Here is a 9,685-nt window from a genome sequence, read left to right on the forward strand (position 1 = left end):
CTTAACTGTCCGTTACAATATTAAGGATAACACTGGAAAAAAATACACTGCAAGAAACCCCCCATGTGGTTTTGTACATGCGCTGATATTATTTTTTTTTTGAGCGGAGGGTAAAAACTTCCAAGAGGATATGATATTTCTTGAGTTCCGATATAACCAATGGGTATTTAGAATAACACTGTGTAATAGCATCACGTTCTTCTGCATGGTTGCAGAGAAAAGGTACACTAAATTATTAAACACGCCTAAAAATTTGGGCGTGGGCCACAGGAAAGGCAAATCATCTACTCACAAACAAAGTGTTTCATGTTGCACCCAAGAGCAACTTTTGTAAGCGCGTGAAGTGTGAAGCGAATATCTGCAGCCGTTTCTAAAATATTACGTTAAAACAAACATGTACCATTTACCTTACAATACCTCCTTAAACTACCTTTAGGGGTCGTCAACAGTGCATACGAGGGCGACTCTTTCAGCTATTTTCACCATTCATTCAGGGACACGCCGTCCAAGCAAGACCCTCGCTCCAAGCAAAACGCCCCTCGCTCCCTTTGTAATGAAATGCGGCGCAATCCTACCGTCAGATTGTTGATCAATCAAGGTAACTGAATTGACTTTGGCTCAATGTGGGCACATATACAGGGCAGGACATATACAAGGCAGGCTACTCATGCATGCTTAAATGAAGCGTTCAAGTTGTTAGGCCGGGAAGGATTAAGTGCAACGCTCTACGGAAGCATCTGAGCAACATGCGGTTTGTAGATGACATGATCCCATTAAAAATGATGCAGATGTGTTGTGACAAATCATTGATGTCCTTAGCCGACAAAATATCACAGTAAGTCTAAGATTATTATGCATACGAATAAGACAACGTTCAATAGTCTGTCTGGCGAAGGAGAAATATCATTGGCAGTAATCCCGTAAAATTTGTACCAAAGAAAGTGTACCTACACCATTTAGTCACAGGGGACACTTTTAAAACGAAGACAATTTACAAAAAAAATAAAAATCGGTTGAAGCGCATACAGTAAGCCATACAGAGTCATGACCGTCAGCTTACCCTATTCTTAAAAAGAAAATCGTACAATCATTGAATTTCAGCGGCTTTAGCATATGGGGAAGAACTCTAACGTCACCGGAGATGCTGTAAAGGAACCTATAAGAGCCACGAAACGACCGATGGACTGCAAACTAATAGACGTGGCGGTAAGAGATAGTATGGCAACAGAGTGGATTGTACAGCAAGATTCAAAACCGATATTCCTGTGGGCGTTAAGAGACAGAAATGGAGTTTGTGCGGACATGTCACGCAGTGTATATATAACCGGTGGGTAATGACAGCTACGGAGTGGGTAAGAAAAAAATTTGATGTGTAGTCGGAGACGGCAGCACAACTAGGTAGTGTTATGACATTAAAAAACATTGCAGGCATAAGACACTGTCCGCTAGCACAAGAGAGGGGCGGTTGAAGCATGCTGGGAGAGGACTTCGCTCGAGTTTACATAAAGATGTGCTCATGATGATGATGAAGACAAGGCAGGATGCGTAGACAAGGACCACTCTCAGAAGTAAAAAAATTCACCGACGATTACGACACTCACTAATGCGAATTTCGAGTGCAGCTGTTCAGGCGTCTTGAACTCGCGATATATTGTGGCAAAGAATTTGTTTCTTAACGACAGGATCCTCCCGGCGTCAGCCCTGAGCCTCCACTCGGGCAGCTAATTTAGCAGCTGCGGCTGACGAAGCAGTTCCACAGGTTGCGTCACTAATTGTTAAGAAAGAACTGGCTGACACTATTCTGTATTATGACTATATTGTCACGTGGTAGGAACAGGGAAGAGTGACACTGTCTCGAAACTGTGAATTACAAATTTAACTCTTTCTCAATTGCGATAACTTGTGCCCATCAAAACAAGTTACATTCAAGCCCAACAATAGCGGAAAGCAGAGTCTGCGATTGTAGGAAATGAGATCTGCAGGTCAAGCGCGTCTGCTTTGTACGTGACTCGTCGAACGTTCCAGTATAATCGCTGGTGCCCGCGTGGCTCCCTGAAAGTACAAAAGAATCCGCGTCGCACATACAATGATATTTAAAAAATCGCAAACCATGACAATCGAAAGAAGCGCGAGCGAGAGCTGAAGCGAGCAGACGATATTACGAAACGAGCGGTCTGGAGGGTCCTCATGACACCAGTTTCCTGCGCGCACATCACTGAAGGGGCCACTCTTATTGGTCTCCGCCGTTCACGGCTCGCGTCCCTCATTAGACAGCTTTAGTTTAGCGTATGCAACTATAGCGTAGGCTATACGCTACTATATAGCGTACGCTAAGCAGCGCACGTTTTCTACAATTTTAGTTGGCCGATGATATCTTCGGATCTCTGAGGCCATATGCCGTCGTTGCAGCTATTTCGCGCCTGTAGCGATAGGTGGCGCTGACATATCGAACGTTTCTTTCGTTAGGCTTCGACTCGTTCGAAACGAGAAGCGATCTCCAAAACACCACGAAGTTATCCATAATACTCTGTCGTCGAAGCGGCCTGAGACTAAGCGAAAGCCGTTTACACAGTCATTTGCTACGAACGAAGCGCATTTTACAAAAGCAACGCCAAATTCAATTCGAAGCGGGCAGCGGGGACCGCCCCCATGTTTCCCGCAAACTCCGCAAACCACGCAAAAACGCTAACGCTAACTCGTTTGCGTTGCGTACGCCAGCTATACCCGCTATTTCGTTTAGCGTTCAGCGCATGCGCAGTGACGACCCGCTATTTTTTAGCGTACGCAATGGAATAGCGTACGCTATACTAAAACTGGCTATTCTCTCGCTCCGCGTTCACTCTTTCATCTTTCGCTTTGCTGGTTCGCTCGGTTACGCCGCCGACGCCGCCGATGCGGACGCCGACGCTCGGCGCAGGAACTGGTGCATAAACGTTGCGCTAGAAAAAAAGCAGGATGTGGAATGCATCATCAAGACATACAGATGCCGCCAGAATTGAGTAAGGCAGGTGGCCAATATGGTTCCCGGATGTTATGAGAAAGCCTATTTTTAAACATGCCTAAGAATGGACAGAACTCCATCATGATAACAGAAAAGAATACGTGATATTAATGTACAACGTCCTATAGGTGGAAACCGAGCATCAGGGATGTCGTTTTCCTTCTGGTGATTTACACAGTAACGAGCAGCTCGTGCAAATCTTAGCGGAAAATTTCGAGTCCTTCTTTCTATTTACACTTTCCCTAAATCGTCGAAGCACGAGCGTTTGAAAAACTGTATTCCTGCATTAGAACTATATACTGGGCTAGTTGCCAACCACCCGGCAACGTGTACAAAGCGTTGTGCTGTAGTGCTATTTGTCTTTATCGTACAGTAACAGCATCGTAACAGTACAGTATCGTACAGTAAAAATCATTTGATAGTTAGCGCATTTGGCATATTCGTACGGGTTGTCCCGCTGTGTGCGCTGTTTGCAATTTGACCAGCCTGATCCACCTTACTTTTGGTCAAAGATATAGTGTGCAATGTCTTCTGACACGAGAAAGAGATATGCGAATGAGAGAAAGGTCGGGAGGTTAACCAGAGTTAAAGCCTCCGGTTTGCTACCTTGCACATCAACCGAACAAATACAGGTGTTTATGGAGTGTACGGGTAGTTCGGCTCCACTCGGAATAAGAGTAATACGCTTCAAGAGCTCGAGGAAAGAAAATATATTATCAGCGCTATAAAGAGTTCCGCGACCCCAAGTGACCTTCAGCCACTTGACGAGAGAGAGAACGGTCTCGAAAAACGAGCGCATGCCTCCTTGCCTAAGCATTGCTCCCTCCGCTTCCCTCGCCCGTCCCGCCGGGTGCAAACGAGAACGATAACTTCTTCATATCACACAGCGGCAGGGTAAATAGAAAATTAGCGCGGCAATTGTGCCATTGAACCCGCAAACTTTCCATTTGCTGCAGTACAGTAAACATCGTTGGTGCATTCCGCTGCTCGCATTAGCCCGGCTTGGTTTGCAGTTTATGCGAAGACTTCGTATCCTAGGCCAGTTATAGGGACGTCATAACACCGTAGTCTTGCTCGCATAAGGCGTCGGTGCAGTGTGGTGGGCAGCAGTGCCTTGCAAGACACGATGGTGAAAGTGTCCAAGATTCGAAATCAACAGCTGGTAAGTGGCTTTCTTTTCCTTCTTGCGCGAAGCGGCATCTCTTTAGCAAATTGAACCAGTGATGCATAGCTCAATAATGAAGTGATTAAGATTCTACATAACGTTAAATCGTGCATTATTTATGCCGGCCATTTGACCGGTGCGCCGTCGTATTCCTTGCGAGAATGGTTAGCTAACTCTACGTGAGCGGATTTTTTCTTTAATGCGGCTTGAACAACACAGCGCAGTATCTCCAGTGTGGACTATCCTTAAACAAGAATAAAAGATGGTTGAGGTTTTTTAGCGCACGAAAAGGGACACAGGACAGTGGCAAGACGCGGACACAGCGCTATCTTGAAAGAGCGTAGGTTAGGGCGTGTCGGTTCATACCTGAGGTTTTTTAGCGCACGAAAAGCGCTAGCCACTGGTTGCCACTGTCCTGCGTCCCTTTTCGTGCGCTCAAAAGCCTCAGGTATGAACCAGCACGCCCTAACCTACGCTCTTAAAAGATGGTGTTCCCTTGCGTTTCTTTTCTGTAGACCCCAGCCAGTTCACTCTGTGAACAAACATTTAATCCCCCGCAGGCATAATAACGAGAATAGTAGTGTTTCGGAACAAATACGAAAGCAGAAATACTGAACGGCGCAGTACTTAAATATTTCCTCCACCATAATATGTCGGCGCTAACTGCTCTCCACTATAGTCACCACCATTTCGTCTAACGTCCTTTTCAACACGTAGGTATCTCTGGAAGGTGACTTATAAAAGGAAACATTTCAACGTGTTTTCAACGTGTGGCTATTTCGGGAGATGCCTCAAGGAAAACGGCGGTGGTCACTGATAAATGAACTCTGGAGTCGTCAACACAATTAGGCACCGCCGTTTCCCTACGTGCATGTGGCAGTAGCCGGAAAACATAACAGCCCTTTCGGGAACGCTTTCGAGGTGTTAGAGCCCCCCTGTGCTCATTCAATCAGGGTAATGCAGCGCAGTTTCTGTCAGCATTTAAGGAAGCCTTGAGCTAAACAAATATTTTGCGGTGCCATCAGAAACTCTTATGGTACTGATATACACTGCAGGGGCATATTAACGATGACTCCTTTGGCTTGTGTATTGTGAAGGCTTAATTCATGGCAACTACTCACGCGTGTTCGGAAATCATGGTCGCTATTATGTAAGCGTTTCTTTGGCTCGATTGTTATCATTTCATCATTCGCGGCCACCCGAACGCAGTGATAACGTACGCAGAGCGTCACTCTGACCACTGCGGAAGCCCGAGAAGAAGTAGCATTACAATAGGATCACTATGCATTATCACAGCCCTTTTGCGATTTAGGGGCTGTTCCTTCATTTGACCACTCCCGATAACAAACGGCGTGACAACGAAATTCCCACCTCGGCGGTTGTCACTTGCACACTGCACTTATCTAAGAGAAGGTCCGCAAATGCGAGGACCCTATTTTACAACGAAACCCGATCCCTCTAATCTACACGTTTTTTTTTTTTTACATCCGGTTTTGCTGATTCACCGTTCCCGGCAAATCAGTGGCAGGTTTTAGTGCGAGCCAAAGGTGAAAAGCAAAAATAACTGGAAATGACAGGAATCGTAAGAAAATGCTGTGACGTCCGAGATTCGCCGTAAATGGAAAGCATTATACAAGCACTAAACCTCTGATTGTGCCGTGTAACAATGTAACCTAAAGTCCCCCTCAGCCCACCCAGATCTCTAATATATATTCATGTTTTGTTTTCGTTTTTTTTTTGTTTTTTTTTTTTGGGGGGGGGGGGGGGCATGCTGTGCTGCAACCTGCCGGAATACCGATGGCTAAGCAGAATACCGCAGTGACTAAAACGAAAGCAGCGCTGGATCTCGAAGAAGTAGCTAGGCTTGAACTCGGTGAAACACCTGAAACCAAAGCATACTCCTTGTTACGGCTACGCCAACTGTTAGTAGGTACGTTTCGCTTTTCTATCTTTTCTGTTAAAAGTGTGTGTCTGATCTTTAACGTAAAGTCTTCGATATCATGGTGGCGAGACCACACCGGTCCCCTTTAAGGCATTCAAACTCAGAAGATATGCATAAAGCGGCGTACTGCAGTTAAAGTATTGCTGCACATATTATTTATGGCGTATACCTCGCGATGTGCGGTCTCAGCGGCATGGTATCTTGCGTGTTAAAATATATAAACAAAAAAAACATTTATGTACTCTACTGTGCTCTGGAATCTTCCCCGGCTTCCAATAACTGCTGTATAGTTATTGAAATACATGGCTGGCTCGTACAATACCGCGTTACCACTGTGCACTCAGAGTATTATAGCGCTTAAAAACGCACTTAAAAAAATGCGAGCACTACAAAATGCGGAGTTTGTCACTTCGTTAAATCACCATCACTGTCCACGTTGTGCGTTTTCTGCATCTCCTTTCTCACCGGTTCTCTACTTCAACGTGTCAGTACCCCCAGCTAAGCGGGTAGTAGGGGAAGGGGCATGCAACCATATGTGGCTCTCGTTTTTCGTGCGAGGCATATCGGTACAACGGCACCGACTATAAATTGCGCAAGGTCGAACAGGAATGTAATGCATATTTGCAAAACAGTAATGTTGTCATCCCTGCTAGTAGAAAAGAAAACAGTGCAAATTAAAGACTTGGGCTGCTCAGCACTTAGTAGTATTCCTGTGCTCCAGCACGGAAGGAGCACTGGAGCGCCATGGGAACCACACAGGTTGTATAAACCACATCCGGACACAAATGTTAACTCTGGCTTCCGCCGAACGCTAACAAAGATGTCGACATAATGCGTTTTAGAGCAGAGGACTTCTTCGTCACAGCACTATAAGTCGCCAGCGCAGTTTCCAGTTGTATTACATTAAGCAATCAGTTCAAATGTTCGCCCTAAATAATGTCGTCATCATCATCAGCCTGAATTTATATATACCGCAGGACGAAGGCTTCTCCCAGCGATCTCAAATTATCTTTCTCTTGCGCTAGCTGATTCCGAATCGCGCCTGCAAACTTCCGAATTTAATCATCCCACCTTACTTTCTGCCGTCCTCGACTTCCCTTTCCTTCCCTACGCGCCCATTCTGTAATTCTAATGATCCACCGATTATCTACCCTACGTAATCCATCACCTGCCAAGCCGCATTTTTCGTTCTTTATGTCAGCCAGAACATCAGCTCTATTGACGTATTAATGTATTAACGTGTGTTATATATTGTCTTGTTAACTCATTATGTATTTGTATGTAAATACCAACGTTTCTACAGCCAGTTTCATAGCAATCACCAGGCTCACGACGACGATACCCAGAACACAGCAAAATACGCAGATGCATCGTGTAGCATTGCTTTCATTTGCTTCAGAAAGCACTTCCATAAAAAAATACGTTAAATTATGAAGTTCTGTTGTCAGTCTGGCGATAATGCTAGCCTCAGGATTCCAAGCAATTCTGCAGAGCTTCATAAATCGCTGCCAGATCTTGTGTAAATACAAATGCACGTCAGAATTTTTAACCGAGTATTTATTTGGCAAGTTTTTGTTTTTATCGTTTCCATTAAGTATCACCGACTGATTAAAACAAATACTCGGCGCATATTTCCGATGAAGTGCGATTTTTATTCGTGTACGCCTTAAGCACATTGCTTCCCGCTTTCGCAGGAAACACCCCGCAGACTAAAATTTTATATTGCAATTCAAAATCTTTTGTTTTGTTCTTCAGATATTCTGTGATAGAGTTGTACGAATCACTTGGAATAACCTGGCTGTCACATCGTTTAAAAATGCAAAAAATTTTAACTCACGTATTTTTTTTTTCTTATGTTAAGCCGTGCACTCACGTATATCAAAATTAACTCATGTCCTTCTGGGGAATGCGTTAGCGTATTGTGAGTACAATGACATGAATCTTATATTGCAGGCAATGCTAATACCTTTATTTATTTCTTTAGCAAAGCCCCACAGGCTAACGAAGAGGCATAGCGTGAGGGGGGGGGGGCATAATTTAGGCACAGTTTATCAAGAGCTACAATCAGTAAAAAGATATCGATTCATAAAGGGATTCAAATATTGGCACAGTGCAAATACATTGGCTTATGGCAATGTGCTTAGGATGGCTTTAACACTGCACTAAGACACGTTGGTCTGAATGTTAGTTCAGATCAACTAGCTCTAATATTAGCTCTTAAGTCCTGAGTATGAGACCCGACCAAACCATCCCACGAAACAAGTGGATAGAAATTGTAATCAAAGGCACTTACGCTGTGTGTGCTCATACTTTCAGGGGAGCCTTCCTTGAAGATTCCTTCGAGCGATGACTTTCTCGTAATGTTTCTGCGTGCCCGAAAGTACAGAGTAGAAGAGGCCTTCCAAATGGTGAAAAACTACTTCTTCGCGCGGCGAAATGTACCGGAGTTTTTTCATGAACTTGTCCCTCAGAATGTTCCCTTCAGAACAATTTGCCACGACCACAAACTCATGATGATATCGCCTGAACCAGGCGAGTATGGCAGGAACATGGGAGTCTTCAAAATAGGTGAGTTCCCTTCGTAACTAGCCCCTCCTGCACGCCTTCCCTCCCGATTGCGTGTAAAGACAACTTGTTGCCACATAGGCAGCACCCTATTTTAGTGTTTCACTCGAAGGAAAGACAGCGACTGTAGATAAGCCTCGCTGGCGTGCAAGTTTCAAATTCTTTTTTTTTTCTTTATACCGACACCGTGAAAGGAAGAACCGCTAAAGCACGAGGCACTTTGTGTCCAATACCACTAAATCGCAACAATGCTTCTTTCCATTTCAAATCTATTACTCCGTTTAAGACAAATACATTACTACATGAGAAAGGTGCAGTTGGAAGTCCCGATGTAATGACACCCAGGCGAACCTCCCAACTAAATGTAGTCTAGGGATAAGTACATTAGTCAGCAAGCAAGGGCAGGTTACCAGATTATAAATACAAAGAATTACACAATATGCACAAAAAATTACAGCAAGAAATAATAGTTTCAGGTTGCTTAAATAAAGGAAACATTATTAGTGGCCCAAAGACATAAACCGACAAATTATCTAAGATATTGAGTAAATTTGGCTTGCAACTTTTTGGTATATTTTTTGTGTGCTATTAACTGCATAAATGACAATTCGTCAATAATGACATGGCCTGAGTCAGCAGCTTCTGTTTTCATGGCACCAAGGTGCTACCCTGTCTCGGGAGGGGCGTGACCAACAAAACAATAGCTATCCTATTTATTGTCATTGATTTCGTGAGGTTCTTCAGGAAGCCTGTTTGAGGTCGCTGCTATCACGGGCGGGCCGTCCCGGGTTGGTACGTAATCGCATGGTATTATTAATACTTTGCCCGTTTTCGATCTCAGCTCGTAACATTAAGCGAGCAAACTGTGTCCTCCTGGAAACCTCAAGTGATGTCTTGTGAATAAAGACATTAATTAACAAGAGGGATAAATAACTTTAATGCTTGAATTGAATGCCATTAAAAAGCTGGCGTATAATCGACTCACTTGTGAACAATATGTACTTGGTTTTAT

The sequence above is a fragment of the Dermacentor variabilis genome, chromosome 4 (assembly GCF_050947875.1).
Source record: "Dermacentor variabilis isolate Ectoservices chromosome 4, ASM5094787v1, whole genome shotgun sequence".
NCBI lineage: Eukaryota > Metazoa > Arthropoda > Arachnida > Ixodida > Ixodidae > Dermacentor > Dermacentor variabilis.